At 40.7% G+C, this 23070-nt stretch overlaps 1 long non-coding RNA gene across 2 annotated transcripts in view; it reads right to left on the reverse strand.

Moving 5' to 3' along the window:
• Positions 1 to 6240: 6240 nt before the first annotated feature.
• Positions 6241 to 23070, reverse strand: part of LOC144377142 (uncharacterized) — a 33689-nt gene continuing 16859 nt past the window's right edge. The window contains exons 1-2 of one of the 2 annotated variants that reach the window (XR_013437809.1): positions 13174 to 13423; positions 6241 to 6652 (exon numbers count right to left, since the gene is read on the reverse strand). This is a non-coding gene — a long non-coding RNA (uncharacterized LOC144377142). Of the gene's footprint in view, positions 6653 to 13173; positions 13424 to 23070 lie in introns of those variants that run through there. The other variant, XR_013437810.1, reaches the window with a different exon arrangement.

Below are 23070 nucleotides of genomic sequence, written 5' to 3' on the forward strand. Positions count from 1 at the left end.
ATATCAGTATATGGGGTAACAAATGGGGACAAGAAAATCTCCACACACTACACCAGGAGATAAAGTGACAGATATGAAGACACATGATGTGGAATCAAAATGATTCATTTACATCCTAGGAATTCTCTCTGTTTCAGTTTCTTGTTTTAATATAACAAATATCAACTACTACATACAGAAATTTGTGGAGGGGGGGGTTGTCATTGAATCCAGGGTGCTTTTTCACTGAGCTACAAGTCCAGCCTGCTTTTTATTTTTTGAGACAAGGTCTCACCAAGTTGCTGAGAGTCTTACTAAGTTATCCTGGCAGGCCTCTAACTTGTGAGCCTCCTGTCTCTGCCTCCCAAGTTGCTGGGATTACAGGCATGTGCTTCTGTGCCCAGGTCACATACAGATACTTTAAAAAATCAACAACGTAATGATATGCCTGGAAGACAGCAAATGGTGTCTATTACTGTTTCTCCCAATGTAGTCACCTATCAGGCAAAATCATAGACTTGTCTTCCCTATGCCTTCTCCAAGACTTCACGAGACACACAAATGTTATTTGATAGTACAATCTGCCAAGCATCCAAAATCTGCCTTTTCTAGAAAACCTGGGTAGAATTTAACAACTGTACAACCTTGTTGGCTGATAAGTTGTTGCTTTATCCCAAATCTAGAACTTAAAGTTTTCAGGTTCCTCTTTCAGTTCTTTGGAGTATATACCCAGAAGTGGAACTGCTGGATCATATGGTGAGTCTATTTTCAATTTTTTTGAGGAACTGCCATGCTTTTTTTCACAGTGGCCACATCACTTTACTTTCCTACCAGCAGTACATAAATGATCTCAGACTATTCATTTTTAATGTATTTTTAAAACTGTTACGGTAAGCAACCTGGCCATAAGTCCAGTAAGCAGTACCAACTTCAAAAGGTAAGAAAGGGTAAATAGACATTATTATCAGTTTCTTGAATATCCTTCAGAGGTAGATGGCCTAGATGCATATTCAGTTTTGGAGGCGTTAGTCTATATAGACAGTATTCAAAACCAAGAGACTGGAAAAACCTTGCTAGGAAGAAAGTGTTAATGAAGGGATTGCGTGAGGTACTCTCCTTCCTAAGGGCCTGCAAGAGCAGATGCTCCTGGACTTATGGCCAGGTTGCATCCCAATAAACCCATCACAGGTTGAAAAGATCTGGAGACCCATTTAATACATCTAACCTCCCGAACACCCTAGCTCAATCTGGCCTACCTTCAAAGTGCTCAGAACACTTGCATAAGTCTTCAACTGGGCAGAATCATCCAACTCAAAGCTTACTTTATAATAAAGTAGTGAACGTTTCCTGTAACGTATTGAGTACCTGTATCCAAAAAACGCTGGCATCACAGAAACCACGGAGGATTGGTTGTTTACCCTCCTAATCGCATGGCAGACTGGGAGCTGAGCCTTCCTGGCTGCAGTCACACCACATGTTGCTAGCCTGGGAGAAGATCAAAATTCAAAGTACAGTTTCTACAAATGAGTTTTCCTTTCATACCATCGTAAAAGTTGAAAATCATAAATCAAAACATCATTAAGTCAGGGATCATCTATATTATTTTATGTAAGCTTTACAAAAACCCAATGAAGTAATTCTTTTTTTTAAAAAAAAAAAAGCTTTATATATATATTTTAGTTTTAGGTGGATACAATATCTTTATTTTATTTTTAAGTGGTGCTGAGAATCGAACCCAGTGCCTCATGAAGTAATTCTTAACCTTCATTTTATAGCACTTTACCTGAGGTCCTGAGGTTGTTAAGTGCTGGAGCTGGGCTTGGAACCAGAGCAATCCGAAACTCATACCTGCCTTCTGGCTATCTGAAGCCCGTGGGGCAGAAGGCTCTCAGCCCCGGCACAGGCCCCTTCCCAGACTGGGAGGAATGTTGCCATGTGGTTGCGTGGCCTTGGTTGCAAATTTTTACAAAGGTAGAAATCACTTCATCACAATCAATGAAATCCACTTTTTCTTTCCATTGCCTTTACTTCTCACACCACATGGGGAACATTTGGAGACCCCTGTTAAAGGGAAGTTGAATTGAGACACCTTTGATTTGGGTTGAGTTGGATGTATTCATATGGTTCACAATCACTTTCACATACATTTATTACTAACTATTCCAGTGTGAAAATGGCTTCCAGAAGTGTTCTTACTGCCCTTTCTACCAACAGAACCAGCATTGTGACATGAAGGTTCAAAGCTATCTGTATTCATCTAGATCAATGTGAATGCATCTATGGCACCCAGAACCATAAAGATGTGGGCAGTGAAGGAGAAAAAAAAAAAGGTTATAATAATGGAGACTGAAGTGAGTCTGTGGGAGATTCTTCCAGTCATCAGATGTGTAAAGTTGTAAGAGGAGGATTTTGGTAGTCATTGACAGTCAGTGGAAATAGGTTCTCTTATGTATGTCAGGAGTATACTCAATAATGCAGTTTTCCCCTATCCCCCAGTGCTGGGGTTGAACCCAGGGCTTCATGCCTGCTAGGTAAGTGCTCTTCCAGTGAGCCACATCCCCAGCGTTTTTTATTTTATTTTGAGATAGGTTCTCACTAAGTTTCCCAGGCTAACCTTGAACTTGTAACATTCCTGCTTCAGCCTCTGGAGTCCCTGGAATCACAGGTATGAACCATCACACCTGTTCTTCTCCACCCCATTTTTTAATGAAAATTGTATAAAATAGAATTTGTCAACATTTCTGTAGAGCACATCCCACAAATAAGTCTATGACACTAAGTAAGTGTCTTTTTCCACGGTCATCCTACAATTCTCTGACCCCAACTGGATGTTACAACAATTCAATATTGACACTAAGTCCCAAAGGTAGTAATGACCTCCATAGTGATGCCAGCTACAAATTGGGTGCCCATAAAACCACACTTTTAGGGCTGGGGCTGTAGCTCAGGAGCAGAGCACTTGCCTAGCATGTGTAAGGCACTGGGTTCAATCCTTAGCACTTTATAAAAATGAATAAAATAAAGACATACTGTCCATCTACAACTACCAAAAATTTTGAAAAACACACTTTTAGGGCTGGGGATGTAGCTCAGTGGTAGAGCACTTGTCTAGCAGGCATGAAGCCCTGGATTCAATTCCCAGAACTAAAAACAAACAAACAAAAACCCCCACACTTTTGCCCAGCCAACTACAAATTCAGGGGTTCCCATGACACTCTCCCCAGGTTCAATAAATCCCTGGAACAACTCACAGGCTCAGAAAAGTGTTATACATACTACTGCAGTTTTATTATAAAAGATACAGATGAACAAGTCAATCTGAGAGGTACACAGGGGGAGGTCTGGAGGGGTTCCAAGTGCAGGAGCTTCTGTACCCAGAAAGTTGGGGGGGGGGGCACCATCTTTTAGCATGTGGATCTGCCCACCAACTTGGAAGTGCTCCAAATCTTGAATCTTGTTAGACCAGAGTTTTTATAACTTAATCTCCAATTCCCTCTCATTTCCTTGGAAGCTGGGTGTGAGGCTGAAAGTTCCCACCCTCTAAACATGTATTTGACCTTTTTGGTAACCAGTCTCTACTATTTAGGGGCCCCACATGGAGTCAGCTCACTAACCCAAACTAAGGTGTGGTCAAAAGGGAGACCTAACAACAAAAGACCCTCCTCTTATCACTCAGGAGATTCCAAGATGTTAGGAGCTTTGTTCCAGGAACTTATCCAATTTGGGGGATTTCTTTAAGAAAAAGAATATTAAATTGTGAATATAAAGTTATGTCTGGCAGAAAATTTTTATACAGTGTGAGAAAAGAAATCAGTCTTGTCAGTGGTTGATCAAAATTCATTCTTCGTAGCTCATAATCTAGAAAACTTTCCGTCAATATTAGTCATGTCATATAAATTGTTAGCATTGTTGTTAACTTTGGGAAAGTCTCTGACACTGTTTTTCCTTTTCATGGCAAATTGTTGTCATTTAGTAAATGCACCATCTTCCATGAGGACATTCATGAAATGATTCTTGAAAATTTGTGTTTAGGTTTTTTTTTTTTTAACTTAATCCCATGTCATCTCTGCTTCCTCCAGTATTATTTTTTCTGCTAGTTTATCTTTTCCTTTATGTTTTACTTAAGTGTCTGGTCATCCTCAGTTGTTTGTGCATATTTGAGAATGAAGGGAAAGGACAGCTCACTGTGACCTCTGAATGGGAGAGTGGAGGAGACCTGTGTTACTAAAAGCATTTCTCCTAATGAACAGAGAGAGAGCCAACGAGTATGTTTGGAAATCCTGAAAACCAGATAGAGAAGACAGTCCTAAATTATTTCAATTTCTTTAGAATAAACATCTTCTTGTATTGCAAGAGTCAAGGGGAAGATTCTGGAGGCCAGACCCCTCTGCACACATGGAAGGGTAGGAAGGTCGATTATGAAGGTCAGAGCTCTGTAGCTCACCTCTGCCTCAAGGATGGTGGTGGCAAAAACATCAAGAACACCAGGGTAAACAACCTCTGTAATTATCTGCCTCTAAGATCCCTCACCGCTTAAGGTTACCTTTCTAGGAGTTCTGTTTTGACATCTTCCTTGCAGTGTGTAAAGGTAAGTCTCAGAGAAAACTGTCTCTGGAGTCCTGAGGGCTGGCCAGTGCCCTCAGCTACAGGGCCCTTCCTCTATCATGCTTCCAGCCCCGAAAACACTCACATCACTCATCTCATAAGAGTGTGAGCAAGGTGCAAAGACGTGACAAACAGCAGTGTCACATTTTTAATTTTTAAAAAGTAGGTCAGTCACAGACCTGAATAGCACTGAAACACAGCTGCTTGCAATTTTTTTTTCTTCCTGACAACAAGGTCTAATTATAAGCTGCAAATAACTAAATCGGAAGTGTGCATTTGATTGAACTATGAGTGTTGTCTTTATCAGGTGGGTTTTGCATTGACTGAATCATCCCAGGTCCGGAGCGGGGAGACACTAGTCACCAACTTGACTTAGAAACAGAATCCCAAGCCCTTAGAGTTTGCAGCTTGCGATGTGCAAGATAAGGTGGGTATTCCACAACCATCCCAACATGAGGGAAGGGGCCAACGTGTTCTTCCCGGTCTCTGGTGAGGGAGTATCCCCCACCTTATGTCCTGGGGTTTATAAGAGTAGGTGGTGCTAACACATGAAGGATCAGATGGGGAAAGAAAGTTGACCAAAGCCTAAGAGCTGATTCCAAACCAGAGGCTCAGAAGCAATGGAATTTTCCAGGCTGTTGATGGTCTACTCCAGACAGTAGCCTGAGGGACAGCTGGTCACTGAAGCAGTTCCCACTTGGTGGTTCCTCCTACCTCCAACCCACACTCCCCTCCCTCCCCCACTCGGAGTTTCTCCATTCCTTCCTCTCCTGTGGCCTATGGTCAGTCTATGGTCATTTATCTAGTCTCTGTGAGCAAGAAAGCCTGCAACTCTGCAGACCAAACTTTCTATTTGGAGCGGTATTTCTAGCCTTTGTAGGTGGGTGACTCATGTCTATCAGTACAGGCCAGCAGCGGGGGTGGGAGCTGCCAGGAGGGGTGGAATTAACAGGTTTGATGAGCTCAGTAGAACTGTTAGGGTATGGGGGGGGGGCAGGAATGGTAGCTTTTTATTTATTTATTTATTTTTAGATTCCTTGCTCTAATCAACTTTTTCAATTAATAGACCAACATCTAGGTCATATAAAATATTTACTATACTCTTCATTTTTTTTTATTACTTTTCTCTTACTAGCCATGATTCCTTGGACACCTGAGTACCTATTATGTGTCAGCACCATCTTAGGTGCTTTTCACTATTTCTGTTCCTTTCATATTCTTGCAAGATGGATGTATCTTGTATCTGTATACTGTAAAGAAAATGAGGTTCTCGGAGGCTGGTACCTCACTCAAGATAACCTTGCCTGTAAATAATGAAATGTGAATTTATTATATAATTTATACTAAAAGACTGAGAAAAGAATACATGCAGGGTCAGATCAAAGGGCTATCCAAACCAGCCTTCATGACAATGGCACATAAGAAGCTTTGCAATACCGTACTCAGAGGTTAGGAGTGTGCCTGCCTCATCCCTACCTCCTGTATTCCCCTAACAGGAGGCCGGGGTTTAGCATGTATTTACCATGTGCCAAGTACTGTACAGGACACTTGAAACTTCATTTCATCTACACCTCATTACATCTTATGAAATGAGAATTATGATCCCTATTTTTCTTTTTTTTTTAAGAGAGAGAGAGAGAGAGAGAGAGAGAGAGAGAATTTTTAATATTTATTTTTTAGTTCTCGGCGGACACAACATCTTTGTTGGTATGTGGTGCTGAGGATCGAACCCGGGCCGCACGCATGCCAGGCGAGCGCGCTACCGCTGAGCCACATCCCCAGCCCCCCTATTTTTTTGATGAGGTGATTATCTGTCATTGTATAACTTTCCCAAGGTCAAATAGCCAGTGAATGGCACATCTATGGTTTGAACCCAACTTGGAGAGATTCCAGAGCCAGGTCCATGTGGCCTCCATGAATTGAAATCTGTTTCTCTTGAAGCTCCTCCTATGGCCCCTTTGGGCTTCAGGGCAAATCTGGTGACTTAAATGTAAGAAAGCTGTCTCTGAAAAGGCTATGTGCTGTTGCTCTTCAGGCCTCCTGAATGACTTCATCAAATGCTGAGAACCTGGAAGACATAATGGTGTCAGTGTCTAAAATGATCTAGAAAAGTTTCCATTTACATTTGTAAAATCTGTGTCAGCTTACTGCAGGGCAAGTGCAGCCAAAAGTAGGTACATAGTCACATGATAGTCTGTGGCTTCAGGGGCACAGGCCATCTCATTCACCTACCATGGGACAGGTTCACTGTAACTTCTGCCATTGGTTGAATACCTGCTATGACTCATATAGCCCTAGAAACTTCACCTCACTCAGTCTGCATAATAATCCTGCCTGGTAGGTATTATTTTCTGTTTCACACTTATAGTCTCCAAGGCTCAGAGAGATTAAGTAGCATGTGATAAAGGAGGGGCAGAACTGATAAAACTTGAGTAATCAAGGGTTTCTCAGAGAAGGTCACAGTTGAACTGGATTCTGGAAGATGCATTTGAAGGAGGAAAACAAGAGGAAAGGCTTTCTAATTAGTAGCAACTGACATGGAGGTAGAAAAGCATGATCTTCTATCTAAGTCAACAATTAAAAAAATTAATAAATCTTTCCAAAACATTCAACTCAATTTTCATGGAAATAATAATTTAACTTCTTTTTATACTCCTACTTTACAGGTTTACATTGTCTTTAATAGAATGACACCACGTGTTCCTGGAAAAAAAAAAATTGCTTGTTAGCAAACATCATGGACTCCTGGTGAGCACGTAACCCAGTTAGTGCTGAGTTAACTTCCTTATGCCTGGTTTTCCTCATTTGTAAAATGGCGTTATTATAAGGATGAATGAATTAATTTATATAAAGGGCTCAGTAAACTCTCAGTACACATTTGGGCACAGAAGCACAAAAGTATATCATGGTTGAAATGTTTTCCAGAGGCATAGGGAGCCCCGTAAGTCCCCTAACTGGTTATATGAAGGTACCCCCAAGAGCTTCTTCAGTACCAAGGAGTGGTTCTCTCTCTCTCTCTTCTGTCTGTCTCTCTCTCTTTTTTTTAGTTGTAGATGGATACAATACATTTATTTTATATACTTATTTTTATGTGGCGCTGAGGATTGAACCCAGGGCCTCACATGTGCCAGGCCAACACTCTACCACTCAGCCACAACCCCAACCCCCAGGGAAGGTTTTCTTAGATAAGAATGCTTGGTGTGATCAAGAAGGCTCCCCTCTCATTCCCCTGTTTTCTAATGGAATATGTGCTTTGTCCTCAGGATACCTGACTCATATCTTATCCACAGCCCTCTCATTCATAGGTGCCTGAAAGGAGGAAGTAGCACAAAAGCAATGTCTCCTCCGTCAACCTTGGAACAGCTGCCATAAAAATAAATAATGGCAACCTTTTATACTCTCCAAAGAATGCTTACTAGGAGTTTCTGAATCTCTTCCCCCCTGGCAGCCAATATATTGTCAGCCAATATCAGTTGCAAGATATGCACGAATTCCAAGAGCAGTGCAGGGAGCAGCATATGCCATACTCTCTGGCATAGGAGAACTCCCAGTGTTGACTCCATTTTCCAGCCTCTGGCAGCCAACAACGGGCTGCAGCCCTAGTGGAAAAGCTGGTAGGCAAGGCCTCCAGGGTATCCAATGGAAAGAGCAAAGGCTGAGAAGCAGATATAACTGGACCTGGTCAGGCTTTGGCAGTTGTTAGCTGTGTGATCTAAGCAAGTCACTTAATCTCTGTGAGGCTCAGTTTCCTCAGCTGGACAATGAATAACCTTTGCTGCATTAAGTCTTTGAGAAGATTAATCGTATTAAGGCAGAAATGCACCTACCCCAATAGGCAAGGATCTCACATCCTATGAATGTAGCCATTGTCCTTGATTATTCTTCAGTATAACTCCAATGATGGCTCTTGGGTATAATGAAGCTCTGGAATATGATGATTAAAAACCAGCCTACCTGGGTTTGAATCCCAAATCTTCTACTCTAAACTTGGTAGGCTTGGGCAAGTTCTTTAACCTCTCTCTGCCGGGTTTCCCCTCTCAAAAATGGAAAAATCAACAGAACCTATCTCAAAGTGTTGTAAGAACTAAATGTTCTGGGCTGGGGTTGTGGCTTAGTGGTAGATCTGTGGCCTAGCACATTCGAGGCCCTGTGTTCAATCCTCAGAACCACATATAAATAAAAATAAAAATATTGTGTCCAACTACAACTGAAAACTAAAATATTTTTTTTAAAAAAAGAACTAAATGTTCTGAATAGGTAAAATGTTTAGACTAGTGCCCGCAACACATTAACCACCATGTAAGCATCATTTGTTGTAAAATTGCTGAATTGAAACTGTCTCTTTAACTGTGAACTGTGAGACAAGAGTTGTCTTTCCCTTCTGAATCCCCAGGATGGCAAAGTGACCAGAGCTGATTTATAAACCTTAATTCACTGAATGAAGCATCTCACATGCCATGCTAGTTAAGATTTCCCATAGAAATGACACTAACCCAATGTAAACTAACTAAAGAAAAATATGGCAATTTATTGGTGTTCATTTTTAAAATTCAGGTGTGAATCTTGAGCTTTAGGCTGTTTATAACAAAGGGTTCGAATAATTTAAGGAAGACTCATTTCCCCCAGCATCTCCAGTGTTTTCTTGGCTCTCCCCACATGGAGAGCACTGTGGCTCCTGGGATTCAGTGGAAAAAAAGGGTTTTTTCTCCAAAAGATCTGGCTAGGGGTTGCTACGTACCCACTTGAGTCAAGTGCCCGTCCCTTTATTAACTTCTGTTGTTAAGGAAACAGGGTAATTGGATTGGCTAGGTTTTCCTGCCTGTCCAGAAAGAAAGCAGCAGCCCTATGTAAACACAGATTCCCCCAAAGGAAATAATATTCTATTATAAGGAATATTCTGTCATACGGGAAAGCGATGCTGAGCAGGCAAAAGCACCAGATGTCCTGACACAGGCCAAAAAGTGGTTGTCAACCCTGTTGGTCCTAAATTATTCCAGACAATAAGATTCTGAACAGTTTTAGTAGGTCTGTTCAGAAAAATATCTTGACCGGGTACAGTTCCATACTAATAATCCCAGAGACTTGGGAAACTGAGGCAGGAGGATTGCATGTCAGCAATTTAGCAAGGCCCTGTCTCATATAAAAAGTAAAGAGGGCTGGGGATGTAGCTCAGTGGTAAAGCACCCCTGGGTTCAATCCCCAGTAACAAAAAAGAAAAAAAAATCTTTGGGGCTGGGGTTGTGGTCCAGTGGTAGCGCGATGCTGAGCATGTGTGGATTCTAGAGTCTCAGCACTGCATATAAACAAATAAATGAATAAAAGTCCATCAATAACTAATAGAGGGCTGGGGATGTGGCTCAAGCGGTAGCGCGCTCGCCTGGCATGCGTGCGGCCCGGGTTCGATCCTCAGCACCACATACAAACAAAGATGTTGTGTCTGCCGAAAACTAAAAAATAAATATTAAAATTCTCTCTCTCTCTCTCTCTCTCTCTCTCTCTCTCTCTCTCTCTCTCTCTCTCTCATTCTCTCTTTAAATAAAATAAAATAAAATAAAATAAAAAATTAAAAAATTCTCTCTCTTTAAAAAAATACTAATAGAAATTTAAAACAAAAAGAAAAAAAATCTTCATCTTTCTAAGTGATTATTCCACATTTCAATAATCCTTACATGAGGTTCTTCCTTAAATCTAATCTAGTCTAACTAAATTCCTTTAGCTATTTCCTTCCCGTCTTCCTTCCTTTTCTTTCTTTAAGTGCTGGGGATTGAACCCAGAGCTTCATATATTCAAAGCATATATGTTTTGCCTCTGAGCCACATTCCCCAGGCCCCTTGAATTTCTGTTCAAGGTATTTTCTTCTTCTTGGTTCCACTGTAGAAATGAAAACACAGCTAAGTGAGTTCTTCACTCTATAAATCAACCTGAAGATATTTTGGGTAGGAAAGACAAGAAAATTTCATCAACAAGGTGCTAGGCGGAGCAGCGTGGCAAGGAGCCAAGTTTAGTGGGACAGAAAAACTAAGATTAATTAGTGATGTTTGCCTGCCTCAGGTTCTGGAGAGGAGATTGGTCCCACAGTTGGCAATGTTCACCATCTCCGACTTTTGTAATCTTCCATCTAAAAAAGAAGTTGTTTCATCTACTTATAGGACAAAAATTATTCCTCAGTGAATCAGCAAAGACATGGAGTGTGACTAACTTTTTTTTGAAGTAAAAGAACATTGCAAACTGCTCAGCTTTTTGCTTGGATTTGCTGAGGTGCCACCTCAGGTGTTAGCAAAACCAACAGTGAGAGAGAGAGAATCTTAACACCCGCAACAACCCTTCCACCATCCGCATGATCTCATCGTCCAAGGTGTGATCAGCACCCCCAGATGTGCTTTTAAGGCATAGTGCGAGCTGACAGGCCCAGAATGGAAGGTTAATCTGATCTGCAGTGACTTGTTCCATTTGTTTGCTCCATCAACACACAGAGATCAGGCTGAATTGTCTGTTTAGCCTGTCTCCACGCTATCACTTTATTATGAAAAAAAATGTAATCAGCAAAATTAGAAAGAACAGTATAAATAAAACCAGTCACCCATTTTCAACAATTATCAGGATTTTTCCACACTTGCTCCATCTAGTCCTCTTCTTTGTCTATGCAAGTATTTTAAAGCAAATCCTAGACCTCGTGTTATTTTCTCCCTAGATTCTTCGTACACAAATATTTCCTTACATAACTTTACTGCAGTAATGCACCTCATGAAAATAACAATTTTCTAGTCATCTAATTCTTAAGCAATTCTCTTTACTTCCCTGATAACTAAAGAAATGGTGTTTTTTTTGTTGTTGTTGTTTTTGTTTTACGGTCGGTTTGTTTGAATCAGGATCCAAACAAGGGCCCTTACACTATATTTGATGGTTATGCCTTCTGAGTCTTTTAAAACTAGAACAGTTTCTCCCTATTCCACCATACCTTTCCCCCCCCTCAAGCCATTGACTTATTAATTCAACTCGTTCAGTTGTTCTATAGAATACCCCATATTCTGGATTTATCCATTATGTCTTTGTGATGTCACTTAAACTTTTTCTCTGCCCCCCCCATATTTTATGTAAACTGGGAGTTAGTTCTAAAGACTTATTAGATTCAGCGTTTTTTTTTCCATAAACGGGGCACCTCAAGCAGTACATCCTATGTGTCTGTTCCATATGGAGTACAGTTGACATTCATCAGCAGGTTCAAGTTCTACATAAGCCTTTTATCTAATGTTTTCATCCTTTACTGATCTTTGTAAAATGGTGTTTTTCTAATTCCATCGTTCCTTTCCACATTTATTAGCTGGAATTTATCTGTAAAGAAGAACTTTTCCAGCTGGGCATGGTGGGGGCACACTTGTAATGCCAGCGATTGGGGAGTGGGTTGGGGTAGGGTGACAGGAAGATCATGAGTTCAAAGCCAGCCTCAGCAATGGGGAGGTGCTAAGCAACTCAGTGAGACCCTGTCTCTAAATTAAAAAAAAAAAAATACAAAATTGGGCTGGGGATGTGACTCAGTGGCCGAGTACTCCTGGATTCAATTCCTGGTACCCTAAGGAAAAAAAAAAAAAAAACTATTCCTTATCAACTAAGGCTATATAGTCACCCTGAAATTCAGATTGTATTGGAGGTGCAACATGTCTTAATCTCTTTGTATTGTTATAACAAAATACCTGAGACTGGAAACTTTATAAAGGAGAAAGGTATATTTGACTCATGATTTTGGAGGACCAAGAGTATGGTGTTGGCATCAGCTTTTGGTGACAGCCTTATGGCTGATGGATGGCATCACACGGTAGGAGTGCTACATATAAGGAAAAAAGGCGGGGCAGGGAAGAAGTAGGGGGGTGTCACATGGTTAGAGAGGAGGCAGGAGAATGGGGAGGGGCCAGAATTGCTCTTTTATAACAAGCAGCTCTTTCGGAACATAATCCATCCCCGTGAGACCTAACTCACACCAAGAGACCAGTATTAGTCTCTTCATTAGGGCATTCATGACCCAAACACTTCCCATGTGGCCCCCTTTTAAAGGTCCACCACCTTTCAATACCATTAGATTGAGGCCAGGCCTCCAGCACACAGTCTCGGAAAGTCAAACCGTAGCACACGACAAGCCGCGACACAGTGCCTGATTATTTCTCTTTAGTTGCCAAGTTTTAGGGTGAAGATTAGAGATGACCAGTGATACCCTCCTGAACCTATTAAGTTCTTATATATTCTAAGTACTTCAATCAAATTCAGTCACAACTTTTTTTTTTAAAGAGAGAGTGAGAGAGGAGAGAGAGAGAGAGAGAGAGAGAGAGAGAGAGAGAGAGAATTTTTAATATTTATTTTTTAGTTCTCGGCGGACACAACATCTTTGTTGGTATATGGTGCTGAGGATCGAACCCAGGCTACACGCATGCCAAGCGAGCGCGCTACCGCTTGAGCCACATCTCCAGCCCTCACAACTTTTTTTGATATTTAAATTATCCTATCTTTGTTCAACTGGAACCCCTTATTGTTGGTTCTCCATCCAAGTCATAAATCTTTGATAACTTTATGACTTTGGCCTCAATAAGATGTTCCAACCTCATCTGGTCCATGCATTGCCCTTGGAATTGGCCGTTCAAGAAGTCCAATTCCTCTTCATGGAGAATGTCATTTAGGGATCACAACCTGGGCACTAGAGGCTGCTCACTACCCATGGGTTTTTCCAGGTTTTTCTGAAAAATACAGAAATAGGAGGGAAAAAAGAAGAAAAAAAAATCACAAGTTTACACTGATATTTCTAATTCAAATTCAATATTAAGATTTATTTATATTAATGACTTTGATTTTATATTTCTCTCCTCTTGAACTGAAAATCTTGGTTCTTAATATTAACATAATTACATATTATTTTATCCTACACTATATAGAAAGTAGTCTCACAAGTATAAAAATTTCTGTTAGCAATATAACTATTAAATGAAATGTCTTTGCAGCACTCTGCCCTTATATTCTACTTGGTGTATACAGAAATATATTGTAAATCACTTGATATAATGGTCTCCTCTGTGTAGCTGCATTATTAACTTCATGTAATTAGGTTCATCATTTTCAGTCTGTTAAAGTCTTAGAAATTTCTTTGATTGTTTTTTTCAGTACTGGGATTTTATCCAGGGCTTTGTGCACATTGGGCAAGCACTCAACTCCTGAGGTACCTCCCTGGGCTCTATTTTAAAGAGTTTATTTTCAAACAGCATCTCACTGCTGAAGTTGGCTTTGAACTTGCAATCCTTCAGCTTCAGCCTGTCTGTAAGGGTCCAGTGGAGCGTCGGAGAAAGAGACCACATAAGAGACTGACTTCATGCAATTGGCAAGGGGGATTTATTGGGGATCCATTCCAGCGCGCTAGGGCTCCGTGCTCACTCAAGAAGGGAGAGCAGCCCAGAGCCCAGAGCAGAGGTCAAGCAGAGCTTAAGTACGCTTTCTGGAGAGGGCGGTGGGCTTTGCATACATCAGAACAAATCATCATGAGGCACAGGAAAATTGAACAACAACTCTGAGACGGGATTCGTACATTCATTGGCGGGAACAATCTGGGCAGGGGTGATTGGTCACTCCTAAGCGGGGTACACATTTAAACTGATTGGTTTTGGAGCCTAGATGTTTACGTGCCATGCTACCTGGAGCCCTTAGCTATTAAACAACCAGGGAATCAATGGAGATATTTACTGGGCAGTTCCCGCATTGTCCTAACAGCTACAGAGATTACAGGTTCCGGGAGTAGCAGAAGAATTTTAACGATACCTAGTCTTTACTTTTTAGCCCAGACCTTGCCATTTAGAAGCTTTACAATGCCCAGTCTTTTACACTTTAACTCAGACTTTTGCAGCTTAGAATCAGCTTAGAAATTTTACCTTTACATGTCGAGCAGTTGCGATTACAGTGTGTGTAACCTTATCTAACTAAATTAAAACTTTCAAATGTACAAGGCATATTTACATGATTCAATGTAAAAATATATATAACAGATTTAATCAGAGAAGTTTTCTTTTTTCATCCATTTTGAATTTTCAAGTGTGTTGTCTTCCATGGGTCTTCTATGATATTTGTACAATCAGTCTCCTATTACTAGACATTTAAATAGGTTTTTTTAAAATGTGAATTTAAAATATACAATGGAGCCAGGTGCGTTTAGGCAAGAGGTGCGTTTAGGCAAGTTCAAAGCCAGCCTCAGCAATTTAGTGAGGCCCTAAGCAACTTAGTGAAGCCCTGTTTTAAAATTTTAAAAAAGGGCTGGGGGTATGGCTTGCTGAGAGCCATAGCCAAGTAGGAATGACACATGGCAATTTCCTTGTCAGCCTAACCCAATGTTGCTTAGAGGGAGGACTCTCCATTGTGGAAATGGGCTTGCCTTGGACCTAGGTCATTTGCAGTGACATTGTATGAAAGGTGACCTTGCTCAGGGATTAGGGCGGATCTGGGTTTAGGGCAGATCCAGGTTTAGGGTGGATCCTGCTGGGAATAGAGCATATCCTGCTGCCTCAGGCGCCCACTCCTTGAGTTTCCCTTGAGTTCTCGCAGGATTCGGAGAGTATTTGGGATGCAGAGCCTGGTGGAGCTGTAATTTTCCCCAGAACGTGCGTGTAGAGTGCCGGTGAGAGTTCGGGAATAAAGAGTTGCTGTTTGAATCTACAAGGCTTTTGTGGTGGCTCTGTTATTTTGTGCCCAGCCAGACTGCGGCAATGGCTCAGTGGTTAAATGCCTGGGTTAAATCCCTGGTACCAAAAAATTAATTAATTAGTTAAAATATATAATGGAGTTGGCTGCTGTGGTATATGCATGTAATCCCAGCAGCTCAAGGAAGGGTCTTAAAAGAGGCTGAAGAAGAAAACTTTCTTGAATCCCTAAGTTTGAGGTTAGCCTGGACAACATGAAAGACACTATTTTAAGAAAAAAAGAAAAGGAATGTGTGTGTGTGTGTGTGTGTGTGTGTGTGTACACCCACACATACACATACACACACATATACACACACATATATATATCTTTTTTATAAGAAAGGAATATGTATTATATAAATATATATTATATAGAGAGAAGTGGCAGTGGGAATTGTTAGATATTCCCAGATAAAGATGGTGCATGCCTGTAATCCAGTGATTTGGGAGGCTAAGGCAAGAGGTCAACCTTGGCAACTTAGTGGAGATCCTGTTTCAAAATAAAATAAAATAAAAGGGCTTGGGGTGTAGCTCAGTGGTAGAGCAATCCTGTTTTAATCCCTAGAACAAGAGAAAAAATATGTATCTAAATCCAAGAATGACTCCAGTCAGATTAAGGTCCATTTTCTCCATTTTCTCAGAGGGCCACATTTGAGCCATATTGTGGCCTGGCTTAATCTGGATGCACCTCACCAACATCTGCAAACATTATCAACAAGTCTTTATTGACCCAGTTATAAATATAGTATAATGAAATAATTGCTTCCATAAAAAGGCCCTGACAAATATTTTAAAATAAACATGTTATAACTTTAAAATATAGCTTTATTAAGATAACAATAAAACATAATCCAGAGGCAGGCATGGTGGCACATGCCTATAATCCTAGCAACTCAGCAGGCTGAGGCAGGAGGCCAGCCTCAGCAACTTAGTTGAGACCTGTTTCAATATAAGATAAAAATGCTAGGGGTATAACTCAGTGGTATGAGCACCCCTGGTTCAATCCCCAGTACTGGGGTGAGGAGAGGGTGTGGACCTTGAAATCCAAGAATGATCAAGACATTTATTAACTTCTTTCTTTCTTCATGCATTGTTGTATATATCACTAAATAAATGTTAATTGTATTTCATCAAAAGGAGGAAGGAGAGGAAAAGAAGAGTTTCAGCACCCAAGTAAATTCTTCTGTAGAGCAGGTTATTTTCTATGAGCCCATATTGCCTAGGGACCTAAAGAAAAAAAAAAAATGTAGCAAGCAGCAGCACATGATTTCCTACATCTGGAACAGCCAGGACCCAAGGAAGGCCTTCCTTACATCATGAATGACATCACCTTACTGATCTAATTTCTAACAAACAATGGAATAATTTCTTCTTGCCCAAACCAGCGACTTCATAGTGGGATGATGGGAGGGCTCCAGGGACAAAGGGCAATTGTTGGCCTCCGGTTGGTGCAAGGGTGGTTTACAAAGTGATCTTTCTCGGGAGTCTGCCTGGGACTTATTGTACAGCACGTGACAGGTGCTCTTACATAAGTAAGGCAGGACAGGACTCGATTTTGATTTTTTTCTTTTGAAACCATCTTTTTCTAGACTCATTCTCTCTAAAAATCACAGGAACAACAGGAAAGCAAAGTGAGATCTTGAACTCCCCAGGGAACCGAGGCCACATTTCGTTTCCCTTTCTTTACTTATTCACCTTCTCACCAACCGCTGGGACCTCTTTTGAGAAGAGGTTTTATTCCCCTGCTCTCTTTCAGAATCTTGCCTCACATAATCTTCACTGGCTTTTCACAAAGAGAACTAGGACTCCCATTTATTCTATCCAATGCACTTCTACATTGGGCCTTGAACACAGCGTGCGGCGCATTGTCCTCTAACAGGGACAAATAGCAGGATGGAGCCTGACTATTTTCCATGAGGCTGATTTTTGCTAATCAAACACATTTATCCTCTGACACCTTTTCAGCGCCTGTTGAAAAATAAATGGTACCAGAAAGGACACTATCTCTCTATGCAACTTAGCCCTTGAATAGATTCTTATGTGACATATACAGAAAATAGAGAATATCGAGGTCTTAATGCAAAAATAACTCAGTAACTTGTAGGGCCATTTGCAGTATTATTAGAAAATGTACTACACATACACTTTGCCCCAACAATTCTTCCTTTCCTTTTTTTTCTTTCTTTTTTTTTTTTTTTGGTGGGGGAGGGGGTTAGTACTAGGGATTGAAAATCCAAGGCTTCACACATGGAAGGCAAAGGCTCTACCACTGGGCTACCCAGACCCCAGCAATTCTGCTGAAGGATTCTAGCTGACAGAAACAATTGCAGCAGGGAGCAAGGACAGATGAATGACATTATTTATTAGATCACATCTATAGAACCACATGACCTGACAGAGAGACACACCATATATTGTGATGTGGAAAAGTAAATTTCAGAGCCATATATGAGATTTCTTTCTTCTTTTTTTTTTTAAAGACACACATATGTGAATGTATATGCTTCTACACATTAGTAGATATTTAAAAAAAGAAAAGCTAAAAAGTACATACTAACGTGTCTGCCCCCCCCCCTCTCTCTCAGTTCTGGGGGTGAAACCCAGGGCCTAATGCATGCTAGGCAAGCGCACTGCCACTGAGCCACACCCTGCCCCCTGTCTGCAGAGGTAGACTGGGGAGTGTGGTAAGGGGGAATTTCACTTCATATATTTTGATATTATTTAGGTTTATTTTTAAAACCAAAGGAAATAAAGAATAACTAGATTGGTATAAGGTAATTAAGAATTCATGTAGCAGCTCTTCTGTGCCAGGTTTATGGCAAGCACTTTATGTATATCATCTCACTTGTTCCTCCAGCCTACTGAAGTAGGTAATATGATCCCCATTTTTAGATGGGAAAACAGATTCAGAGAAGTCTGCGACTTGTCCAAGGTGTAACAGGGAGAGCAAGCACCAGAGGTGGAACTCAAACACAGACCTTTCCTTTGGTCTGACAACGCCACCTCCTCCAATATGGTCCTGGTTCCACGGATGAGCTTATTAACTCTGACACTTTGCTGATGGAATTTAGGGTTTTTTTGTTTGTTTTAATATTTATTTTAGTTGTAGGTGGATGCAATAACATTTATTTATTTTTTTTTAATGTGGTGCCAAGGATCGAACCCAGTACCTCATTAGTGCTAGGCGAGCACTCTACCACTGAGCCACAACCTCAGCCTTAGGTTTGTTTAAAACTTTGTATTATGGAAGTTTTCAAACATACACAAAAGGAATGGAATAATGAGCCTCATGTGTTCATTATTACCTAGAATCAATAATTATTTTAATATTTCGTGCCCTTGCTTTATCCTCCCACATAATTTAAGGAAAGCATTTTAAAGCAAATTCAAGATATCTTATCACTTCATCATAAATATTTCAATCTCTAAAAGGTAAGAACTTTAAAAGAAACAATCACAATTCCATTATCACACATAATAGAATTAGCAATATTCCTTAAGGTAAATCAGCACACACAATCTATGTATATTTTCCCCCATTGTCTTAAAAAAAAACCTTCATTGTTTGTTCATATTTGTTATGTCTCTTAAGTCCTTAAAAGGTCTCCTTGAATCTATCATTTTCCCAACCCCTCTTTCCTTAAATTCTTTTTAAATATTTATTTATTTATTTTTAGTTGTAGTTGGACACAATACCTTTATTTGTTTTTATGTGGTGCTGAGGATCAAACCCAGGGCCTCACACATGCTAGGTGAGCACTCTACTGCTGAGCCACAACCCCAGCCTCTTTACATTCTTTATTTATTGAGGTACTTAAGTCATTTGTCTTTTTATATTTCCCATTCTCTTTATTTAATTTTCTTATAGGGTTACACTGTCATTTAGCAGGCTTCTCTATCCTTAGTATTCTTGTAAACTGGTGATTAGGGAGTTATTAAACTCAGGTCCAATTTATTTGGGCATAACATTTTCTAATTGGGGTTGTGTACTTCCTACTACCTCATATCAGAGGCAAGGAAGGCCTGGCTGTCCCACTCTGAGTAACGCTAAGGTTCAGGGGTCAGAAGCCTGATCATCCATTAAAGCCTTTTTCATTAGCTGTTCACCTAATAATTTTAGCAGCCATTAACGGTTTTTGCCTAGATCCATTATATGAGTAGGGTGTTCCTCCTCTTCCTCTTCTTCTTTTTTTGGTTGTGGGGATATAAACCAGGGCCTCCTACATGCTAGGCAAGAGCTCTACCACTGAGCACATTCCCAGCTTTTTTTTGTTTTTCTTTTTGAGATAGGGTCTTGCTAAATTGCCCAGACTGGCTCAAACTTGTGATCCTCCTGCCTCAGCCTCCTGAGTAGTTGGGATTATAGTTTCGTGCCACCACACCCAGTGTCTAGGTTCACCTTCAATCCTGCAAGATTTAGCTATTTTTCAGCACCATCCTAAGAGAGTAATACTACATCTTAGTTTGGGGGCAAAGTATCAAAAATATTCTATTACCTACCATGGCTTTTTATAAGTTTTTAGCCATATTTTCCTAAACTCTCAATATTCTGCAACACTGGGCTGGGGTTGTAGCTCAGTGGAAGAGTGTTTGCTCAGCACCACATATAATTAAATAAATTAAATAAAGGTCCATCAACAACTAAAAAATATTTTTTAAAAAAATTCTGCAACCCTATAAGCCCCATATTGGATCATTTTGCTACTTAGATTGATGTTTTTATTAATCTGTTGCTTGGAATTTTTATTCATGCTACAATTTTTAAATAATCCATAAAATGGAAAAAAAAAAAAAAGTAAATGCCACACAGTAAGCCATTTAAACATCTTTGAATCCTTTTTAGTTTCATGCTCAGGCAACTAACTTTTACATTAGAAAAGTGTGTTACTTTTTTAAAAATATTTTTTATAACTTTATTTTACTTATTTATTTAGTTTTTAATGTGGTGCTAAGGATTGAACACCCAGGGCTTCACACGTGTTAGGCAAGCTCTCTACCATTGAGCCACAATTCCCAACCCCAAGTGTGTTACTTTTGATGATTATCAGTTTATCAGTGTGCTCTTTTTTTTTTTCAAGAATCTTAATATTTATTTTTTAGTTTTCGGCAGACACAACATCTTTGTATGTGATGCTGAGGATCCAACCTGGGCCGCACGCATGCCAGGCGAGCGCGCTACCGCTTGAGCCACATCCCAGCCCCAGTGTGTTCTTATTATTCCACAATCTTGTGGCTTCTTCCTGGGCAGGCTCACAAGCTACACAGAGGGAAATCTGAGGCCTTGTTCTCCAATGTTTCACAATTACCTTCCCTAAAATAACAGAAATGCCAGAAGGGCCAGGAGTAGAAGAATGGACTTGTAGTCCCAGCTACTCAGGAGGCTGAAGCCAGAGGATCACCGATTCCAGGAGTTCAAAACCAGCCTGGGCAACATCAGAAGACCCCCGTCTCAAAAAAGAAAGAAAGAAAGGTGCTGTACTCCTGTGATCCCAGCCACTCAGAAGGCTGAAGCAGGAGTATTGTGAGTTTGAGGCCAGTTTGGGCAATTCAGTCTCTAAATTAAGTAAAAAGGACTAGGAATGTAGCCGTGTGGTAAAGTGCCCCTTGGTGCAAACCCTAGTAGAGAGGTGTAGAGAAAAAGAGGGAGGGAGGGAGAGAGAGAAAGGAAGGAAATTGACCAGAGGGCTCTTGGGGATCAAGAAAAAGGCATTTCAGACTACGGAATCAGGGGAGAGCTTCTCAAAGGAGATGTTCAGCTGAGTTTTGAAGGGTGAATGGAAAGGGGAGGGCCTTCCAGAAGAAGAGAAAACCCATACAAAGGCTCGGAGACAGGAAAGAATAGGCCCTTTCAGGCTCTGTGTGGCTGTAAGGTTCTTGGGAGGGGGTGGTGGATGTGCTGGAGGGGGACAGGGCTGGGTCAGGAGGAAGGCCTCCTGCCTGCCAAGCGGAGGAAGAGTTAAGTGACATTTATCTTGTATGTTTTTTCTCAGTACACTTTTTTCTATATTTTTCCTATTAAAGTGAAATTCACATACATAAAATTAGCCAGTGGCTTTCACTGTGTTCATAGTGTTAGATAACCTCCACATCCATCGAGCCCTAAAATACGTACTTCACCCCAAAAGGAAAATCCCATGCCCATTAAGCACTTACTCCCCTTTCACCTCTCTTCCAGCTTTGTCTCTGTGTGAATTCACCTATTCTCTCAGTACATTTTCCTTCTTTTAAAAAATTATAACAAATAAAAGGGATCCATTATAGAAAAATCAAAATACAGATAAACAAAAAGAGGAAAATAAATACTGCTATTACCTTCGCATGAGTAGATTTTATCCTATGAAACCTCCTAAGCAATTCTGTGATTCCCTCCCATTATACCCACAAATATTTTAGAAGGTCCACCAGCCCTCTGGAGTCTCCCTAACATTTGAGATATGAAAGAATTCAGCTCAAACCCCTGTGCTATGAATGTTATGAAACCCAAGCCCCTACCAATGTCTCTGAAGGGTCTTGTATTTTGGAAGGTGGGGCCAAGTTTCTTTTGATCACCTCTATCTCTGTTTTTCTGCCTTAATCCCCACTCCTTATTTCACCCCCTGGACACATGTCCCTTCTACACTGTATCACCTTGTTGGACACTTCCTCAACTCCTTCTCTCCCCAAAATATGGCCAAGATTTTGGTCCACAGAGGAAGCTCATATCCAAGCACAATTCAGAGAACAACAGAAACTGAGTATTCCAGAGCTGTTCTTCTAAGTCCAGCAGCCTTCCGTATCACTGGAAGAATCTCCTGGCCATCCCTGCACATGTGGCCCAGCCTCTCTCCCTTCTTCCCTCCCTCCCTCCATTTTTCAATTTCCAATCTCCTCTGGCTATAAACCAAAGCACTTGTTACCAATCTCCATTTCCTTTCGCACAAGGCATTTCTGCCCTCCTTTTGCATTCCTTTTGAGACAGAGATTCTCAATTATTCTGCTGAATCAAAACAATCTCTCCCTAGACCTTTAATGTGAGTTTATCAAACTAGCAACATTTCCCCTCTACTGGCTACATTTCTATTATAGGACCAGAAAAGGGGGTGATCCATTTCCTGATCATCATAAAGGATCATGGCCAACACCTTACAAACAAAAGGCGGGTTAACAAGAGAAAAGCATACACATTTATTTGATTCTTATTCTGTGTTACATGGGAAACTTTAGAATGAAGGCCCAAGGGCCCCAGGGTAGACTATCCATTAGGTTTTTGTTTTGTTTTATTTTGTTTTTAATATTTTTTTTAGTTGTAGATGGACACAATATCTTCATTTACTTAATTATTTTTAATATTTACTTTTTTAGTTGTAGTTGGACAAAAATACCTTTATTTATTTATTTTATGCTAAGGATTGAACCCAGGGCCTGGCACATGCTAGGTGAGCGCTCTACCGCTGAGCCACAACCCCTGCCCCTCTTTTATTTATTTTTATGTGGTGCTGTGGATCAAACCCAGTGCTTCACACGTGGAAGGCAGGCGCTCTGCCACGGAGCTACGGCCCCAGCCCTCCATTAGGTCTGATGAAGATGGACAGCTAAGTACAAAATAACTAGAAGAAAGGATCTGATTTAACAGTGTCCATGGGGGTGGGCAGCAAGGCCTATCTGTTCAGATTCTTCTTGATCTCTCTATGTGGCATTTCTTCCTTCTGTTTTGAGGCAGGAACCTTTCTGGAATCAAAGAGGGTGGGGCAGAGAATTGCTTCATGGCCAAACCTTACCTAGAAAGGTGAGGGGGAGTTAA

The sequence above is a fragment of the Ictidomys tridecemlineatus genome, chromosome 4, assembly GCF_052094955.1.
Source record: "Ictidomys tridecemlineatus isolate mIctTri1 chromosome 4, mIctTri1.hap1, whole genome shotgun sequence".
Classification (NCBI taxonomy): Eukaryota; Metazoa; Chordata; class Mammalia; order Rodentia; family Sciuridae; genus Ictidomys; species Ictidomys tridecemlineatus.